Genomic DNA, 22124 nt, shown 5'->3' on the forward strand with positions numbered 1-22124 from the left:
ATCTCACACTGCTCCTTGCTCATAGTTCTTTTTGTTTTATCACGAGAGGCTTTGACCATACTTTCAGTTTTCTTTAATCCAAGATTTTCGAAACCTGGTTTTTAAATTGGAGTACACATCTTTTTTTTCACTCCCAGTCTTACTTTTTTGACAAAAGTCTTCTTATTTTATGAGTTTCATTCGCTATTATCCAACCTGCTCCTTGCTTACCTTTTTTTTTTTCACGAAAGGATTTGACTTTGCTTTGAATTTTTTTTTTATCTAAGGTTTTTTTTTGTAAACCTGGTTTTAACGTTAGAGTATTAAGAGTTTCTTTCACTGTTATCCCAGGCGGCTCCTTGCTTAAGTTTTTTTTTTTCTCGAGAGAGGGTTTGACTGTGCGTTGAATTGTCTTTAATCTAAGGTTTTTTGTAAACCTGGTTTTTACAATAGAGTATGCACCTTTTTTTTACTTCCCAGCATTACTTTTTCAGCTTTACCTGTATTCCAACACTAAAAAATGCTGTTCAAAAGGCTTTATATATTAATTAAGACTTTTGTTTTGTATCCATCCTAACTCTAGTTTTTACATTGGAGTGCACACCTTTCATCTCTCCCATCCTTACTTTTTGACAAAACTCCTGTTTTTAAGATTTTTTTTCGCTATTATCCCAGGCTGCTCCCTGCTTACAGTTCTTTTTTTCCACAAGAGGCATTGAATATTCTTTCAAGAATTTTTCAGACATCTCCTGGGGGTCTCATCTTAGAAACTTGCCCAGGCTACACATTGCCAAGTTTAACCCTGACTCTTACAAGCATCTTGCAAACAAAACTCTGGCAAAATTTTTTAAGTTACAAGTTTATCACGGAGAGATGCATTGGGTCAAAACGTGGTAAGAGCAGGTACTTAATCAAAAGAGCCTTCTACAACATCATACAGAGACAGCCATTTCTATTGTACCTTTCACACCAACTTTTTAGGGGGTTAATCCCTCCATGGCGTACACACCCTCCCCAACCTTACTTTTTTCTCCTTTTAAGTTTTTCCAAGCAATTTCTTTTTCTTTATGTTCCTCCTAAAATCTGTTAGTTTTAAATTAGAGTACACACCTTTTTCACTTCCCAACCTTACTTTTTTTCGCCTTTACTCATGCTCTAACACTAAACAATACTATTCAAAAGACTTCAGTTTATTAATTCCAATTAATTTTTCTTTATATTCCTCCTAAAATTCGGTTTTTATCTTGGATTCCACACCCAGTTTGTTTTTTTACCACGAGAGGCTTTAACCATACTTTCAGTTTTCTGTAATCTAAGGTTTGTATAACTCTAGTTTTTTTAGATTGGAGTACACGCCTTTTTCACTCCCAATCTTACTTTTTTGACAAAACTCTTCCTCTTAAGAATTTCATTCGCTATTATTCCAAGCTGGTCCTTGCTTATACTTCGTTTTTTTTTTTTACAACGAGGGGCCACTTTTCAGGGGGTTACTCTCAGCATGCCGTAAACTGAATTTTTCACTCTCAACCTTACTTTTTCGACATAATTGAATCCCGAGTTGCCTTTCTTTATTTCTGGGGGTTATTCTCTGCATAGTGTTTTAAGCGATTACTTTCTGAATGTTAAGATTTGGGTTTTTTTTTAAGGAGAAGTGACTGTATCCCCCTTTTGGGCCTGGCTCTTCTGAGATTTGGGGTCATCATACCATTCAATTCTTTTGCTTTAAATCACACTTTTCTTGTTTACATTGTGCCGTATTTCAACTTTTTAATGATTTCTGTTTTCTTTTTATTAAATTTTTAACCTTTTTTTCGGTATTTTAAGATTTGAGCTTTATTTTAAGGAGAAATCGATATTCCCTCTTGGGGTTGTGCTCTTCTGAAGTTTGAGGCCATCATACTGTTCGGTAATTCTTTAACTCGCACTTTCTAGCATACATAGGGCTTTACCTATGGGCTAGGTCTATTCTAAACATTAAAGACTGATTAAGTTTGAACTTATTTATTGATTAAGTGCATTCAAAAAGGAAAAAGTAAATAAATTAAATATTTAACTCCTTAAAAAATCCGAAAAATGAAACAAGTTTTGAAGAAACCAAAAATTAAACACTTAATTCCTTAAAAGATTATATACTAGTTTGGAAAAAACAAAAATTAAACACTAAATCCTTGAAAAAAAAACAGAAAAAAAATCATTTATTTAAAAAGGCTATTTGATACACACACACACACACATCCCTTATGGCGGCTAACCGAAGGCCATGGAACCCCGCAGTGGCCGTTTGGTAATGGGATTAAATGGTCTTTTTAAAGAAATAATTGTGTTTTTTTTTTTTTTTTTTTTAAGGAATTAAGTTTTTCTTTTTCTAAAAACTAGAGTTTCATTTTTTGTTTTTAAGGGACTAAAGTGCTTAATATATTTTTGTCCCTTATATATTTATTTTATGTCCTTATTGTCGTTTGAAAAAAAAAGTGAAAAAAAAAGGTTTCACTCGTTTTTCCAATGTAAAAGCCAGGTTTACGAAAACCTTAGATTAAAGAAAACTGAAAATATGGCCAAAGCCTCTCGTGGTATAAAACGAACTGTAAACAAGGAGCAGCCTCGGATAATAGCAAACGAAACTCTTAAAAAGGAGGAGTTTTATAAAAAAAAAAGAAAAAAGGCAAGGTTGTAAGTGAAAAAGGATATATAGATAGATCGTGTATTTCAAAAGCCCAAGAGCCTCTCGAGCCATATATATCAAAAGCCCAAGAGCCATATACACACAATAATTTATGGAAAATAAAGAAATCACAACAGAACAAATTACGAAACACACATTAACATGATACATAGCGAAAAATACCTCATGGTAAATTATCGAGAAAATAACTGTAATTCAAAATAATAAATAATAATTAATTTTATAAGCTTTTCCTTCTTTCTAGTCCCTTTTCTATGTACGGACCAATACTAAATATGGTTGGATTACTACTTTGTAAGATTTTTGGAAGCAGCGAAACAATCCCTTATAAGTATTTTTCCCTTAAATCAGATAGCACCGGCACTTCCGGAGAAAATGGTCCAAATCTTCGTCTTCATGCCTACAAAGAGGAAGCACATACCGACCATCAGGATGTACTATCCCCCTGTCGAACACCATTTTCCTGCTCTGGATCGGAAGGCAATTCGCCATAAGCGGAATACATCGACATCAAATCATAGCCGGTAAACTGAACTAGAAATAAATTTCCTCACCAAAACTGGGTTTAACCTGATTATAATGATTCAATGTAGCAGAATTTAAAACCAGCCCTTGCCGATACTGAATTTCTTGACCCTCTAAGATAAATCGTACCTGGCTTACTAAATTTGTTGGTAGATCACGGGAACCAAGACCGTTATTCCATAAGTAAGGCGTTCTCACTCTTTCTAGTAATGACCTAATTTGGGATGGCCACGACGTTTTCGAACCATAACTCAACATCTGATAATAAGCAGCTCTTACTAGTCTCTTCATTACACCTAATGAGCTTCAACCAAAATCTAAGCATCAAAATAGACCTACGTAGTTTTAAAGAAAACAGGCCAATATCACCTTTCAGAATCTGTGAATGAGTTGTCTGATGTAATCCAAACAGTCTTTTATAATACTGGAGCTGGAGGGACTCCAACTTCTGTGCCGCTTCTCCGCCCCAAATCTCTGCTCCATATTCTATTACTGGTAAAATTTTTGTATTAAATATTCTTTTATGCATTTTTAGGTTTTTAATTCCCATTATCGTCGGATGTCTAAAAATTGCAGACATGGCCACTTTACCTCTATTAATTAGTTCATCAACATGACTCTTTAAACTCCCATTTTCCGATCAAACAAATCCTAAATATTTATTCTTTTGCTTACTTTCAGTTCCTTATTATTAAATTTAAATCCATAATTATCTTCGCCACTTGTTTTCCTTTTTTTTAAAAATAAAAACTTCACTCTTTTCAACATGCAGCCTTAATTTTTATATCTGCAAATAATAAAAGTGATGAAAGGGACTGTCCCCTCCTCAACGCCTCGCTCTTTACGCTAAAGTTTTACTTTCTCACAAATCTATTTTTTTAAACAATAAAAAACTTTAGCGTAAAGAGCGAGGCGTTGAAGAGAAGACAGCCCCTTTCATTTGCGGAATAATTTCTGTTCGTTTTAAGTTTTAATGTCGCTCCTTACTTTCAGTTAAAAAAACTTGTTTTTTTTTTAATATAATTTTAAAGGTCGGGAGACATATGTTTACACACGAAAAAAATGGCATATGGGGTGTAGAAACGAGAAGACATGTACATCTAGTCTTAGAAACAATGCCCAGATACATGATTCGGCTAGTAACCCCCTGAAAATACTGTTGGAAAGGTACATAAAAAAAATCCTCGCAGCTGCTGGATAGGAAAAAGGGCTATGAAATTACCTCAGCCTTTCAACTTTCACGCATGCTGAAAATCATGAAAATACATAGAGAAGAAGGTTAGATGTATGGCTGTTGGGAGCAAGCTAGTAGCCTACATGGACCCAAAAAACTTTTTTTTTTAACAGACCTATGTTCAAGAGACCCATGGTGGCTTAGAAGATAAATAGTTTTTTTTGGTTCTTGGGATCCATTATATTTTAAAAGCCTTTCAAGCCGTTAGAAAATATTGAATCCTTGTTTAGGGTATATGATTTAGGGGCTGTCCCCTCCTCAACACCCCGCTTTTTACGCTAAAGTTTTTCTTTACTTTAAAAAGTAGAGTTTTGACAGAGTCAAACATTTGCGTAAAGATTGGGGGGGGGGGGGTGAGGAGGGGAAATCCCGTTTCATATAATGAATTTTCAAGATATCCAAATTTTGAGGGTGATACATTGCGATGAAGCAGCACAATCCCTCTATCTTCATGTCTGCAGTGAATGAATATTGTATGAACTGTTTTCGTTTCAAATTACAATTTTCTCTGCATATTTCATGTAGGCAATTTCTCCAGTTAAAAAAAAATAGGCAGAATCTTTTAATAGTAGGCGATTAATTGTGCGACTTTTTTTTTCAGTTTCTAAAAAAATGGGCCCGACATATCTTTGGAGCATTTACGTCCTGTTCTTTAAAGAAACTTTCTTTATATAACTGTTCTTGGGTTTGTAATGCTCTCATTGCGTAAATACATAGCACATGTATATATGTATACATATATTCTCAAAACCTCCAAAATTTAATCTTTTGCTGACATTCATCTAGAACGCTCAAATCATCTGCATATTCTAAGTCTAGGAGAGTTTCACTTTTCCATTTGGCTCTGTGCTCTCATGTAGCTTTCGCCTAAAACTACACTATTTTTCTCTTAAAGGCTTATCGACAACATCTTCAAGTCTTAACTGTATCCTCACTGTAAGTAATTTGCTTGTTACAGAAACCAAGCCAATGCCTCTATAATTAGCACATTTGCACTTATTATCTTTCTTATATAGGAGTTTAGTTGAAGTTTCCTAAAATTGCTATGTACCTCCTTTTTTCAAAAATTAAATTCCCTAGCTTCAGTAATTTACCCCTAGCTTGGCATCCACCATATTCAAAATACTCATTTAATAGACTATCAGATTATTTTAATCTTCTTAGTAATGTCTTTAATCCTTCATCACAAAGTAAATCTTCTTTCACTTCCAAAGTGTCAAAAACTTAAAGCAGGATGGGTGCTGTTCTAATAAATAGCAAAAAGCATTCTATTATAAAACTAATTTCAAACTCCAAAAAGTTTATTGGGTGCCCTTAAGAGCTTTGTAATAAAAGAACTAGATCACTATATACTTCAAAATATAGATTTTATTTGTCAGATTTCATTATGATAAATAATAAAATATCTAAATTTACTACAATGGAATGTTTCGACCTGCTCGTGAACTGGTTATTATTTTCTGTCAGTCTTTTGCCCTTAGGTATAGATTTCCAAACCGGAAGAAAACAAAATGAAATATATTCAAAGTATATGAAATATAAAAGAATCTTATATTTTACTATGTAAAGAACAATAGATGGTGTTTTCATCTACTCTTATACAGGCTCTTCATTTTTCTGCAATTTAATTTTGGCCGGTTTTAGATGTAAAAATATTTATGATGTTGTTCGAATTTTATATTTATTCTTATTCCAGATTACCAATTTTGGTCTTGTGAACCTTGCAGCACAACCAGTGTCATTGAAGCAATCTATAGAAGAACTGGATTTAAGTTTTTGTCATAAAGTTACTGACTTCGGCTTGTCTAAACTCTTCCGAAATTAAAAAAATCCTCAGCTTGGAGGTAATCTTTAGTAGGCTGTTCCCATTATTCTTTTTTTTTAAGTGCATTGTATCTTTGACATTGCTGTATTTATTTATTTCCAACCTTTCCAACATTACAAAAAAGTACACAAAAACGGAGTACAAAATAGAGAAAAAGACATAAAAGGCTGAATAACAAAAAAAAAGACTTGCCTTCACCAAAAACATGAAGGCATCATCACCTATCATAACACTGAACAATTGTTACATACATAAATTTTAAACATCACTGCAAAAAAAGGTTTGCTGATTAATGCTGAAATTTGGGTCTGGGGGGGGGGGGCAAATGAAGTATTTTGTTTAATTTGAAATATACTGAGAAAAGCCATCACAACGTCTTGCGAAACGATCAATAAACATCACCAATTAAACTCAGAACAACTGTTAGCTACATACAACTTCAAACATTAGTGTATAAGAAGGGGGGTGCCATGGATGAAAACTGATTTTGCGGTTATGTTTCAAAATACATTTTGATAGAGCTATTTGCTGGGTCGGCTATTTTAAATTTGCAGATTAATGCTGAATTTCTGCCCCAAAGGGATAAATCAAATAAATATTTTGTGCAATTGGAATATACTGAACAGATTTTACAGTTATCTGTTTGTGTGAAAATCTTCCAAAATGGTGATGTGTATAGAAACTGCTGCTGAATTATACAGTTTAGCAAGGATTATTTGGTTGAATGCTCAATGCATTATTTGATTTAAACGTTCTTTATTCTGGACAACTGAGACATAAGACGCACCACATTTTTTTTCGAGTTTGGAAATCAGAGGCTCGCTTTTAGGGTGACCCAATTGGAAGACACCAAGGTAAACAAGTTGTTCAACTGGCCTTACGAAAAGACATCCCAGCAGAACTGCTGAACTGAAGACGTCCCAGTTGTTTGAATTTAATAGAAGAACATCATATTTTTCAAAGTTAATCTCTATACCCAGTTTAGAATATTCATTCTCAAGTATGCTGAAGTTTTATTCGATACATTGTATCGTCTTGCTAAAATTAAGGATATTTTTCTGATCAGAATAACAGACAAGTGTTACGTTTGTTGCCCGCCTCAATGCATGAGGATACGCATTTTGGTTGAGCATCTGAGACGCCGTTGTTAAAAAGATGAGGCGAAGTGATAGTACCTTGACGCGCCCCTTTATAAACAGCAACGGCACCAGAAGGTTTCAGACGCGTTTTTACAATCTAAGCTCGCCCTGGCTAAACTAAAATAACAATTAGTTAACGTACTTTTCAAATTGCTAAGTGGAGGTCTTGCAACGTCAATTCCAACATCTTGGAGTCCAGTCAATGCATCATCGGTTATATCACAGTCTTCCACTTTAAGAGTAGCCAAATTGACTAAATTAGAAGTTATTTCTCTAAATAAGTTTTCATCCAAAGGGCATGACGTTAAATTAAGAAATGTCAGTTTTAAGAGCCGTGAGGCAATAAATTGGAGGCACTCCTTGGCATTGTCTGTCATAATACGCCTTTCAATTCAGCCAATAAGGTCTGATGTATAAGTCCAACCAATTCTAACCCATAGATACGAACATCTATGTCTAAATGTGTCAACTGTATATCCAATGGTTTGGCTAAGCATCTTCGTAAAATTGTCGTCCATGTAAGATTGCTGGGATAATCAAGAAAATCAAAACTTTTTATTTGGAGAGTTCTAAGTTGCTTGAAGTACATTAAAGATTCAAGCCCAAGGGAATTCAGTAATCAGAAATTGAAACGGAATGTTATTAACTATTCCAGTTGACGACAGAGGAAAAATGTTCATTAGAAATTTGATCGTAATAGATGTTTAGATAGACTATTCTGGTTTGGTGAGTAGCAATAGCGCTGATTACAGCTGCATCGACCATAAAGTTTCACTCGTTCAGGTTCAGCGATGTTAGTCTCAAATCTGGTATATTTAGTAAACAAACTAATTGGTCACTGTCTACGCATTCATCACAAGCATCAATTGAAACAATAGTGGCACATTTCGGTTCAATTATACGTCGTACTATTGCATATGTAGCATCATCGGCCCTCTTAGATGGGGAAAGGTGAACTAGTTTTGGCATGAAATTGGTCAATTTTTTTAGTATCAGTGGAATACAGTCGACTATGCTTAATTTCAAGATGTCTTATGCTTATTAAGTTTCTTAAATCACAAACTGAATTCATATCATCATCAGCAGAATCACACGAATCCACAGCGAGGCTTATTAAGGAGGTAGAGAAACAAAGGAAACTCTCAATTTGTCTTTCATTTATTTTGCACTTGTAGAACTTTAGATGATTTACACGATGTAAAAAAGCTTCCAACGGTCCAATACTTGTTCCCATTCTGTTTCTGAAGTATCCAGGCCAAAGTCTTGCAGACAGAGAAGAAAAAGATTTTTGGACCAGTAACAGTATTAGATTTATTAAAGATAAACCCTCTTCCGATGCTCTAGGACCATTTGCTGGATACGATCACCCCTGGGGAAAAGAATTAAACCTGCATCTGTCATCTTTCTTCTGGCAAAAGCTACCAAATTCTCATTTATTGCAGATTGGAGATTGAAACCTCTACAGTTGGGTTCATAAATTTAATCTGATGGTGTGATTTTCATGAAAATTCTTTGATATTTAGTGGGTATTTTTTCCCTGTGTCAAAATCAGGCAATTTTTCAGGCTCGTAGTTTTTTTTTGGGTAACACTCAGCTTAATGAATTTTATATATTTGGAGCCAGCATAATAAGCCAATTCCTTTGATATATGTATTGATATCAAATCTCTGGTCACTTTTTAACAGTGTCCCATGAACTGTTTGATAAAACTAATTTTAATCTTCTCTGGGGTTCTATGACACTATTATTATTATACAGAGGAGGGAGGGCAAAGTTACCCCAACGTGGTGTATTCCTTTTCAAACTCATATCATTGAGTTTGAACATACTCATAGATAACACAATCATTTATTGTGTTGTCTAAATAATCATTGTGCTTAAGAAAACTACTTGTATTGTTACCAAAATAATCATTGCAGGTAAGAACTTTTAAAGAAACATTTAACCTAGCATACATATTTTTAAACTTCAAGGCATCACAACTGAGCAATCACGACTTCTAGAAGTAATAACTTCCTCAAAATGGAATGGAATTCTTCGGTTGCTTGATTTTCATTGTGTTAGTTCTTTGCCATTAAAAGTGAAAAAACATGTGGGAAACATAAAATTTTAGCTATATATTTGATCATTGGGGGGGGGGGGTAAAGTAATGTGAAGCACTTTCAGGAATGATATTTGTGTTTTAGACTTTGTTTAATGGTTTTCATAATTTCATAGTGCTTCCTTCTGGAGGATCGATTATACTCTTGGTTTCTTGAAAAAGAATCAAATGTCATTAATCATTAATTAATCATTGCAATTAGATTTGTTGGTAGTAATGTTTTTCAAAATATGTATTTTGTAAAATTTTAGTTGGCTTCTTGCTATTCTTAGAAAGAAGTTCATTCAGGTGAATGAAATTCTTAACAATAAATCCAGACTGTACGCGTATCCTGAGAAATTATTGACAAGCTATTGTCTACCCTTTTCTTATTTCTTGGGTTAGGAAATTCCATACATCATTCGTTAATAGCTATTTGAAATCTAACAAAAAGGACTAAATCATGGCATATGTTGCCAAACCATCTTGTTTCTACAAACAATATTACAGCTTTTAAAACAGCTTTGGTTAGAGCCTTTTTTGGTACAAAAGGCAAATCATAATATTTATGGTCTTAATATGTTATTCTTTAATTAGTGTCCCCTAAGGGGACTTCTAAAAAAAATCCTTGTTAATGATGATGTATCTGTTTGTTTTATAATGTTATAAGCCGGTGGAATTTATTATTTATGGTTCCAATCCATAATCAAATAACCAATTCTTGTTTATTTTATTTATTGTCATTTTTGTTCAGTGCAAAGTTTGTTTTATGTATTGTTATGAGAAGTGATATTGTTTTAATATGTAACAACTACTTATACAAATGAATAAACGAGTAAAACCTAAATTGAATATGCAAATCAAGCTATAAACTTACAAAAGTCTTTTACTATTGAAGCATAAATAAAACCAAAAACGAACAGAAATTGAATAAACAATCATATCAAACAAACATACAACCGGTACTAATATAAATGAATGTTTAAATCTTAAACGACTAAATCTCTAATTAAGTATGCAAATCAAGCTTAAAACGTTCAGAAATCACTACAAGTAAAGGTTTGGATGCTACCTCCTTCCCTAACTGTATTAGTATAAGGCCTACTTAGTCATTGGCGCCTTATTGAAAACGTATTATATTACAACTATTCTCTTTTGAACTGATGAGCTCTCAGCTGAATTTTATTAGTTCTTTCCAAGAGTGTTCAACAGAAATAAAGTTTTCACTACAAGAGTATGGCTACTGCTCTCTTTTCTAACTGTAAAAGTTTAATACCTACTGCGTCATTGGTGCTTCACTGACAAAGAATTATAATATTACAAATATAAAATCATTACATATCAAAGATTCAGTTTAATTATATTATTTCTTTCCAATACTGTTCAAGACAAATATAATTTCACTACAAAAAGATTTTGGCTACTACCCCCTTTCCTAACTGTTTAAGTCAAAAGCCTACTGTGTCATTGGCGCTTCACTGACAACGAATTATATTACAAAAATAAAACCATTATATATCAAATATTCAGTTTAATTTTATTATTTCTTTCCAAGACTGTTCAAGACAAATATAGTTTTCACTACAAACAACAGTTTGGCTACTGCCCCCTTTCGTAACTAAAAGTCTAAAGCCTACTGCGTAATTGGCGCTTTACTGACAATGAATTATGTTACAAATATTTTCTTTTGTTGTTATTGTAATCTTGAAAATAAAAATTATAGTGGAATAAAATGTTGAACTGATGAGCTTTCATCAATTAACATCATTATTTATCCAATATTCAGTTAGTTTAATTAGTTCTTTCCAAGACTGTTCAAGACACAAAAAGTTTTAGTAAACGACTAATGAAGCAGTAGGTTTAAGACTTACATTAAGGGAAGGAGGCAGTGCCCAAATTCTTCTTTGCAGTGACTTTTGAACGTTTTAAACTTGATTTGCATATTCAATTTAAGTTTAAGTCGTTTTAAGATTTACTTATTCATTTGTATTAGTATCTGTTGTATGTTTGTTTGCTATGATTGCTTATTCAACTTCTGTCTGTTTATTTATGATTCAATAGTAAAATATTTTGTGTTTGTTTTTGCTTAGTTTGTATATTCAATTTAAGTTTTGCTCGTTTATTCATTTATAAGAGTATGCTCTATCTTTATTTTTTATGCTTGTTTATTTAATTTTTGTTCGTTTTGGGTTTCATTTCTTCTTCAATGGTAATTTCTGGTCATGTGAATTTGAATGATTATAGGTTTTTATTTCTCATGATCCGAAGCTTAGTATTTACCTTTACTTTTATTACAGAGTATGGTTCTGTTATTACAGAGTATGGTTGTTGTTTTTTTGTAATTTGATAGGCCCATAGAGAGAGTTGTTCCTAGGGGGGAAGGGGAGTGAGGGCAACTGAGTCAGCTGTCCCAGGTACTGCAGCTAGGGACTAGTGTGTTGCCACTTCGATCAAATTTTTCACATTGATTTCATTTTTTTTTTTTTGGCTTATATTTGAGTTGGAAGGGGGTTGCTGGAATTAATTTACTACTTGTCTAGAATCCAGTAGTCACGCGAGAATTGTATTGCGAAAATCAGATAGGCATTACCCGGTACTTATATAAGACGTTGTATAAACAAAGGGGTTTCTCACTCCGGGAACTATCTTAACGAAACTTCATTCATCGCGTGACTACTGGATTCTAGACAAGTACCATTAATTTTTACCCTGGGTACCACCGACCCTAGGAACAGCTTTGAGTATAGAACTGCAACATTTATGGTGATTTATAGAACTGTAATATTTATGGTGATTTTTGCTACATTTTTCCATTATTTTTGTGACAAGACAAGCCTATGCTTACTTAAAATAGAAATACAACCTTAATCAGGTTCTTAATTGATGCTCCTTTTCAAAACAACTCATTATGTTAGCAATGCACACACCACCTGATGGACATAGGCAGTCCTAATAACATATTTGTTTGTTGTCCTTTTCATTGATTGATCTGTTGTAAAACCAATTATTCTGTCTAGATTCAAAATATCCTAATTATGCAGGCCTATATAGGATATATGTAGAAAGAAAAGATTAATATATTTTTCTTGGTTGGTATTATTTAAAGCTGTGTTTTGCTCCTTGAGCATTGCTAGTAGGTTGTATTTTGTGTTGCTTGTCCGCAGTTTTTTGCAATAAATCTTATCTTAAGTGTTAAAACTGCATTTAATAATAGAAAGAAACACAATAATCTGAAATAATCAAAGGTACTATACGTTATAAAGTAACAATTTTATTGTTTAGTTGAATTGCTTATAAGCCTTTATTGTGAGGCTATATGTGCTATTGCACCATCAGAGAGTGAGGATAAATTGTTACAAACACTCAAAATACCACAAACAACCAAAATCTCAAATAAACTCAAAATATCCAGTTTAGCCGGAGTGGTCTTTCTAAGAATTGGATGAAAAGATATTATGTTAAAAGTGTCAAAAATGCATGTAATAACAGAAAGAAATACAATAGTCTGATTTATTCAAAGATGCTGTATATTATAAAGCATCAATTTCTTTGTTTTAGTTGGATTGCCATTAGGCCTATAGGTACTCCCATACAATCCAGAACACACTCTCGAAGTTTGCTCAGTTGAATCAGTGAAAAACCAGTTTACCTTTTTGTATTTGAAGACAATTGGCTTAGGTTCAGTGAAATAAACTACGTTGTAGGTGTATTTTAATTAAATATTCAATATATATAGTTGATATTTTGGTCGGGTGTTTAATATAATGCGTTCTGAGCGGCCTGCTTTTAATAATTCTTTGTTGTAGTTTCCATAATTTTGTTACTGAAGTATTGTTTTTTCATCATATTTTGGTATATTTCATTATGATTAACCTAACTTCACTTCTTGAGTCTGTTCTGGATTGTACGGGAGTACTGGTATATATTGTGAGGCTATATATGCTATTGCACCATCAGGGGACCGAGGATGAACTGTCACAAACACAACTGAAATCATGGAAATAAAGCATGAAATTAGTAACTTGAAAATGCCTCTATTTTTGTTCTAGCTTCTCTCCTTTGGGAGAGCTGCTATTCTGCAACTTTACCCTATTATTGTGTCTCATCTGAGCAGAAGACCTATTTCCTAAGTTCTTACTTTTATAACACAAAAATTGTTAGATAAATATAGACTTTTTACTAAACTTTTAGCTACAAAGAAATAAAAAACATCCCCTGATGCCTTTTTTATGTTCTTTTCAAATATAGCAATTGCTCCCGAGGCAAATTCCATTTTGAGCCCTTAATGGAGCCCCAAAAGTTAAATTATTACTTTGTCTTGTCTTTAATTTTTAGATTATGATGTAAAGTTAAAGAATTAATCAAAATACTAATTATGTATGAAATTTGCCTTTAAACGAGCCCTTAAACAACAATCTGAAATATTTCAGTGCCCTGCTAGTAACAAAGAAAAAGGGTTTTGTACCCATGGAAAAATAGCATAGGCTATGATTCTCTTTGTTGTTCAAGGTAGGGGCTGTAAACTTCCTGTTTATGTTTTTCAGCAAGGGTATGCTTTTGTTTTGCAAGGATGCAAATTTCTAGGGATTTTAGGCTCTTTTTAGAAATTCCTGCACATGTGTATTCAAAAGCATCATTTTTTTATTAGGACTAATGGAAGCGATAATAAACCATTCCTGAATCAGCTACAAATAGATCTTTTTCTCATGAGAGAAAGGCATTTATAAATCATATGGAGCACTAGATCTAGAACTGTGTTTTTTAAATTGTGTAAACAAGGAGCTGGAGAGTATTGGAAGTTCCACGAACTGTGTCAGTGCAGATTCGACCAATGGTGTTTTTTTTTTTTTTTTTTTTTTTTTTTTTTTAATTTAATTCCCAGCTCCTCTCCTCTCGGTGACTTTCAAATTTTATTTAAAAATATCTCATAAATTATTTAATGTCACCTACTCTTTTCTTAAAAAAAACTTCTTCAAAAAAAATCCATATATTAGATTTATATGAAATTGAGCATTCCAAAATATATCAGGTTATAAAAGTAGAAGTATACTACATTTCAAATATCATATACCTAATTTCATAATGGTGTTTTTCTAAGTCTAATTTCGGCAGTGAAAGCAAAATTATTTCAGAAAGAAAATGCCTGTAACTCAACTTGCTGTTGTTGGCAACATGGCTACAAAGATAAACAAATATGAAAAAGCAATTCATGTGCTTTACATAAATTCTGACACTCTTACTCCAAAGCTTGCTGAACTAGAAGCTTTTTTTTATTTCAATGTATACATTATCCGTGTTTGTTAAATTTGCCCAAAAAATTCAGTGCATAACTTGGAGGAATCTCACCTTCAAATCTCTGGATTTAATTTCTTTAGCAATTTGGAAAACTTCCAATGTCATGAGGAGTATCTATATACGGCAAAACTGGACAGAGAGCTGAAACTTTGAGTTACCCTTTTATTCACTCTACTAGTAATAGGGTTGAAAATGTTTGTTTGAAACTCTATATTGGATCAAAATCATTTATCTTAGGTGTAACTTACCAAATTACATGAGCCCCTGATCAATTTGTTTCACACCTATACATATCTGACCTATTCTCCAAAATTAGTTCACATGAGGGTTCAGCTGTTTTTCGTTTTGGAGATGTCAACATGTCTGATGCTGATTGGATTGAAGGAATAGGGTGACCCCCCCCCCCTCTGAAAGATAGCCCATCTCTTGTCACCACAAATTCCCTTGCCGAAAACCTACTGATACAGATTTTAGACCAACCACACTATTCAGGCATCAACTGCAACACTCTTTATTTGACTTAGTTGTGTCAAACAACCCTCAACAAGTTCCCTCTACATCTTATCATCCCGCTCTTGGATACAGTGACCATGTGTGTATCTTGGCTGAGATACAAGTAAATACGAAGATTAATAATGAGATAAAAAATCTTTCACTGATTTTGAGCAGATGAGGTGGGACCTATCTAATGTTTAATGGGAGGATTTAGTTGATTATGGGAACATAGATGAAAGCTAGAAGATGTTCAAGGCAACTGTCTTAGATGCTGAAAAGAAAAACACCAGAAAATATTGGTCTTTACTGCTTAAAACACTTCCATATCTGCCAAAAGAAGTAAAGAAAGTTTTCAGACTGGTTAACGAGCATAAAGGAGAAGAGTCAGGGAAGAGACTTCTTGACATTGGGATATGCCATCTCCTTGTTGTCAACAATGCTTACTACAAGAGTCTACGGGTTGTAGGTGATGAAGTATAAGACTTGGTAATAACACTTTACTGTTTTTTCTATGGCTGGCCATTAAGATGAGAAGATTTTGAGTATGTTCAGAAGAGTGTCTCAGTACAGAGATAGAAGTTTGTGAAAAATGTACCAACACGGAGGTTCACGCTAGTAGATGCAGCTGAAAGACTTATTGAACAACGACCAGCCATACGCACTTACTTTCTTGAATTTGTTCCCAAAACACGAGTAGCATTAGTCCAGGACTTCCAGGGTTTGACCCGGACAAAATTGCAATATAAACGAAAATGGTACCAAAATGATCAGAAAAAAATTCTGTACAACGTACTATAAGTCCCCATAAATCCGAGTGGGGCGAGTACCCGAAAAACAGTGGGAAATTGGCAAATTTGCCGAACATGCCCAGAAAATAGTTCAAAGTGAGTTTTCTGGTCTGGGGCTTTCCCATGCGCTGATCACGAAACTGACATCTAAAATTTAGTATAGAATAAGAGTACTACGGAAAATGGGGGGGAAGAGGGGAAAAAATTTTAAAATACAGGGTAAGGGTAGAAAGCACTTTGAGATATGTTTTTGGGGGTCTTTCTATCTGCTGATCCCGAAACTGACATTTAAAATGAAATAAAGAGCATGAGCCCCACCATAACGGGGGAAAGAGGGTAAGAAAAGGGACAATTGAAGTCAGGGGTAGAAATCAGTTTGAAATGTGTTTTCTGGGGTTTTCATATCTGCTGATCACGAAACTGACACCTAAAATGAAGGAAAGTAAACAAGAACCATGAAAACCGAACAAAACTGGAGGAAATAACGGAAAAGGTGAAGGGAGGCCTGACTACTGATCCAGCTGCTAATGGCTAATAAGTAGGCTATGGTTAAAATACCTTGCTTAAGTATCAAACTTTTACTTTCTTGAATCAGCCATTTGAATTTCTTACAGCCATTTGAATTACTAAACATAAGAAAACAACCGCTTGGCAGTAATCACAGTGTAAAACTTCAGCTATTATCGGCAAAAATTTGCACTTTCGAAGGCAATATCGTTGAACAAAAAACTAAAAAAAGAACTTCAGTAACTATAGGTAAAATCTGCACTTTTTAAGGCAGTATAGTTCACTTTAAATAACAGTATTGATATCACTAGTTGATTTCCTCGTCTTCGACAATCTCGCTATCCCTGTTCAAACACACTAATCCGTTTTTCTTGTAGCTGCATCGCAAGTTCTCGCAGCCTGTCTTACAGTTGCATCTCACGATACTCAAAAGAGTCTGAGGTGCGGGCAACAAATCGGTCATCACAGGTGAGGATTTATTGGGTCTGAGGACCCAACCCCAGTCAGCCGGGTCGAGGTCAGCTGGTTTCCCTTTTCATGGGATACCTGGAGGCGCGCTCGCTGGGAGTGGAATTAAGCTGCAGCTTCGGTTGGTGGAAGCCTTTCAGGCTTAACAAACGCCGTAGTATTAGAAGAAGAAACTTTTTTCCAAGAAAATTCGATGTCGCAGCCTAGTGAGATCTTCGTTTGGCCGGGCTTTATACAACCTGAGGAGAAAATATTCACCCGCTTTCACAGTTTCATCTTTGGACGATAATTCATCCAGAAACACTTCGCATTTTTTTTTTAACACTTCGCTCTTCTTGAAAAAAGGTAGAAGAGCTTGCTTTCCAACTCCGAAAACTCGTGAGGTTGTGTCCCATCCCAAGAGTGCGTGCCCTACCAGAAGCAGCCTGGATACTTCTCCCATTTTTTCTTGCACTTCATTGAGGCATCAGAACCATGTTATCGCTTCTTTTGCGTTCGTTGACGATTCGAAGTAAAGTGTTATTGCGTTAGGCGGGAGTTTTCTGTTTTCATTACGGCAGTTTTCACGATTAGATAGTCAGCATCGTCCTTCGCATGGACGACTTCAAATCCTTTGGCTCTGAGTTTTTCCCCGACGTAGCTTATAATTCGCTGTTTGTTCTGAGAGTTGCTCAAAAACCCTTCCTTGTTTTTCTGGAGCTTCATCCCTAAACTGAAATTTATCACTTGATGCTGGCTTCCCTTACACCGTCGGTTGTGCGTAGCATCTTTCATGCTTGGAAAAGCGCTGTATCCATCGAAGACAACAGTTGGGGAGGTACAGCGTGGAGTAACGAAACTAATATAGCTGTCACAGATTAAATCATAAGTATCACCAATCTTCCAAGGTACTTGCTGAAGCAGTCAACCTCCGTCAACTACAGTTACATGCACTGGCAGGTGGTGAATCGAGTCCGTTTTCGCTTCTTTCTATATTGTTTTCGGTAGTGCAGGTTTTTCTGGCTGACGCAGTATGCCAGGATTCTCAAATAAAGCGGGTGGATAACTGCACAGTTCGTAACTTAGTGTTTCTATCATGTCATTTTCAGTTGTATGGGCAGCAGTCGAAAGACGTTGAAAAAGCAGTGCAGTTTCGATACGCAAATCTCGCCATCTATCCTATTGTTCCCATCGGATGCCAATGTAACGACTTTGTCTTTCTTCCGGAATGAAAAACTTTTGACGGATTGGCCATCCATGCGCTGAAGGATCAGCTCACCTAAAGCTTTAGCATCCTCTGCATTGACGCCTTTTTGGGCATCAGCCCGGAACCTTTACTTCTAAGCTCTGTGGAACTAGTGAAAGGAGAGTTTTCTAGAAGGAATTCAAGAAACTTTAGTAGATCCTCAGTATCTCACTTTATTCCTGCTGCGGTTGCAGTAACGTGCTGCTCACTAGAACTGTACTCTAGGCCCGTCAGTTTCTGCATTAGATCATTCACTGAAGCGAGTACTGGCATAGACATTGTCCATATTTTTCTCTGAAGCTCAGTTATCCCTTTTCCACTTGTCATTCCTCTTTCTATTTTTAAACTCTTCATCAGCACTGTCTCGATGTTGAGGTCTGGAGCCAATCCAGCCCAAAAACGATCACTTCGTCGGGCAATAAACTTGCCGCTTGCAAACTGTCCGAAAAGCTGTGGATTCAATGTTTCAAGTTCCTGCATCATCTGAAGAAAAAGGCGAACTGACTTGGCATAAAAATTGCCCCGCTGCTGCGGGATATGGGAGCATATCAGAAAGAGAGGATAAGTAGAGATCCCAGTCTCCAGTCCTTTCTGATTTCAAAAACTTCCGAAAGATCGAAACCATTTCGGAATACTGCATGAATAGTGTCGCATTTCTGCTGGATTTCAAAGACGATTTTAAGGCTTTGAGGTGTAGTGAAACCGCCTGAAGACTTCGTGGTTAGCCACTTCTTCCACAGAAATCTTTCCATCCGCCAAATCATCATACACGCTAGAGACTCGTATAAGATCTTCGTGGTCGTAAGGTCTCTCGCCATACGGAATCGAATATGACATGCACAAAAGTGAAACATTCAGTGATGCGTCAACTAGCTCGTGAGCTCTTACTGCTCTTGCAACCGCTTTGTCGCTGAAAATGTGCTTCACTGTATTCTCCCCGTAAACAAGTTCTAACATCTCTTTCAGGTCTGACCCTTCTATTATATAGCCTATAGCCCCTAGGAAGCTCATTCGTGTATGGAATCATCCAAGCTTTGTTACAATTTTCTTCAGGGGACTTGCTGGAGGCTTGTCAGGAACAATCTTTGTCGCTTTCCAGAAGAGGGGCTGGTCAAACGTGACAACGGGAGTTACACCGAAATCTTCGCGCTTGGTCACTGATGAATATGAATGTGGAGTAAATACACGACGGATCAGTAGGTTTGCAGTCTATCATAGATAAAAATAGAAGTGAGGATCGTCCGTCATGTTCTCCGACGTGCACTGCCTGCATAAGGCCACTCCAGCCAGGTCTTTGGCTTCTAAAATGCCAGCTGCTGTGCCAAAGGAGGTCCAAGTTAATTTCAGAGGTTGTACAGCTCTGGAGGGTTTTTATACGCCATACCAGCTCCCTCTTTGTTCCTTCAATTGTAGAAGTGGAAGGTCATGCCTATGATGTATTTTAGGGTTTCTGCAGTAATTTCCGTTCGAGGAAAACTGGGCCTTGTCGTTTTCGTTTTGGGACTCACTATTGCAATAATTCCCATTCCGTGAAATGTGCCTTGACCGTTGATCGTGCAGATAGCATGGTCTACGTTATCTACTGCAAACTGCAAGAAATCGCTAGCGCTAAGCGTGAAAAGACCAGTCCTGTAACTTTCAGCTGCGTTTCGTTCAAATCTGAGCACTTCTTTATAGGATGAACAAAAGCCCAGCTTATGGACGTTGTCTATTAGAAACCGTGATGCGAAGTGGTGGTGGGGTTGAACTGCTACAAACACCTGAAGAAGTGTGAGGACTGTTCGAGGTAAACATGCTTGCACTATTGCTTGACCAAGAGTTGCCACTGCAATATTCTCGTTTTTCCCTGGCATTAATTTGTAAAGTAGAAGACGCAAGGACTTGGGAAGGTAGCTTAAGCACGTTTTGATATTGTTAAGAGACTTTAAACTTGGATACTCTTATGATAAAGGAGGTAGGCTTTCAGCTTCACTTTTGGTTATTCTAGCAACCGTTTTAATCATGTTCATGATCTCTACGTCCTCATATTGGTCCTTAGGAAGCGTACGATGCTCGTTCAGAATGAAATGAACCGTCTCTCTGAATGTCACAACGCTAGTTTTCCCTGGCAAATCCGTGATAAGCACACGCTCCCCGTAGCTTTCAAGCAAAAGACGTTGGATGTGCTTCACACTGTAAGCTTCACCGAATCCAAGGAAAAAATTCATCTTTTCTGCGACATCACAAGAGTAAGTGTTGGTCTTTTATACTTTTAAAGTGCTCTAGAGATTTTTCAAAAGCTTCTCGCTTCTTTTTTTCCACTGGTCTTCCCGCCTTGGCAGAATCTTTTTCTTCCTCCTCTTTGTACCGTTTTTTTTTTTTTTTTTTTTTTTTTTTTTAAGCTCACATAGCATGATTTATAGTAAACTGCATCTGCATCTGCAGGTCAGAAAGAATGTAATTCATCCTTCCGAGAACAGTCGTCGCCCAATTGTTTTTGCCTCTACTTTCGCATGCCCGCAACACTGGGTGTCTAAGTTCTGTCGTGGCTGCTTTCACGCACCTCAGTTTTCTCGGAGTCTCGTTAGGGATACGTTCTTCACTTGTCCGTTTCAAGGAATAAATGGTACTTTGGTGGCAATAATCTTTTCGGCATGCTTTATGAACAATCTGACCTAGTTCTGCAGCAATCTGGTTGCCTGGTTCAACCTGACCTGGTTCTGAAGCAATCTTTGCTTGCCGTGCTCACCGATAGTGCTCCTTTTGCAGTCAGAACAACGGTTGTGTCATCATCGCTTTACATGTCCTACTGACAAAGAATGCAGAGTGTGTTGGAGCCACTCATCTTGCACTGGAAGAGAAGAGTAGCTTAATTTTGGTAAAAATAGGACACCTTGAATCTCGTTTCTATCATGTTTCCCTGCCGCTCAACCAGAAGTGTTGAATTTTAACCATTGATAGTACAGTGTCAGCTCTCCATGACATGAAAATTTTCCACTTCTGATACAGCAGCAGGGTTCCCAAAGAGCTTTATCTTTGATCAGCACCATTCGCACGGAGAACAGAACTCTCTAAATGAATTCTGAAGCTTCTAAATGGCGTGCCATCTCGAAAGACCGTCTCTGAAAACAAGCTGAAAAACTAGATGTCGCTCTTGCTTAATCCTGACAAAACGCAACTAATAACCATGAATTCGGGCACCCAGGGAAAATAATGAATTAAACTTGGCTTAGTACTGAAAGAAGAGTTGCCGATACGCAAAATTGTGCTTGATAACAAAAAAATCTCGTCGTACCTTGATTTATCCTGCTACCATGTCACATGTGTAAGCATCCACACACACTGGGGACTATTGGCTCTGCTAGATGCTATTCCGTCAGGATAGGTTTTGTCGTTGGCACTGGAACTCCGTGGTGACTAGTTTACCTCGCTTATCTTACTGAATGTTGACGAACCCAGGCGCTTGTTGATAACGGCGAGGAATACAGAATAATGTAATTTCAGTATCTTTCCGTATTTCTTTCTCGAGTTTTTTTTTTTTTTTTGCCTTTTTCCGCGCCGAACCTCTATAGATCTCCTGTATTTGTTCTCGAACTTTGTTTTGGATGTCAATTTTATAATCAGCAGATAGAAAAACCCCAGAAAACACATTTCCACATGCTTTCTACCCCTACCCTGTATAGTCCCCTTTTTCCCCTCCCTCCCGCCCATTTCCCCGTTTTATGTTAAGCGATTTTTTTATATCATTTTACTTCTCAATTTCGATAATCAACAGATGTGAATACCCCAGAAAATATCCTTCAAACCGCTTTCTACCCCTACCCTGTATTCTTCTCTTTTCTCCCCTCTTTACCCTGTTCCCTTGTTTTCCATTGTACTCTTATTCTATAAGGAATTTTAAA

At 36.0% G+C, this 22124-nt stretch overlaps 2 pseudogenes across 1 annotated transcript in view; one reads left to right on the forward strand and one right to left on the reverse strand.

Annotated features, from left to right (window-relative positions):
- LOC148944262 (uncharacterized) overlaps nt 1–12663 on the forward strand; it is a 40771-nt pseudogene extending 28108 nt beyond the window's left edge. Inside the window, exon 3 of the transcript XR_016142883.1 lies at nt 6118–12663. The product of XR_016142883.1 is annotated as an uncharacterized LOC148944262 (transcript). The remainder of the gene's footprint in view (nt 1–6117) is intronic.
- Nucleotides 7436–8687, reverse strand: LOC148944263 (uncharacterized; annotated as a pseudogene).
- Nucleotides 12664–22124: the final 9461 nt, after the last annotated feature.

This window comes from Artemia sp. Qi Xiang Cuo, chromosome 14 (assembly GCF_049724085.1).
Source record: "Artemia sp. Qi Xiang Cuo chromosome 14, ASM4972408v1, whole genome shotgun sequence".
In the NCBI taxonomy this organism is placed as follows: Eukaryota; Metazoa; Arthropoda; class Branchiopoda; order Anostraca; family Artemiidae; genus Artemia; species Artemia sp. Qi Xiang Cuo.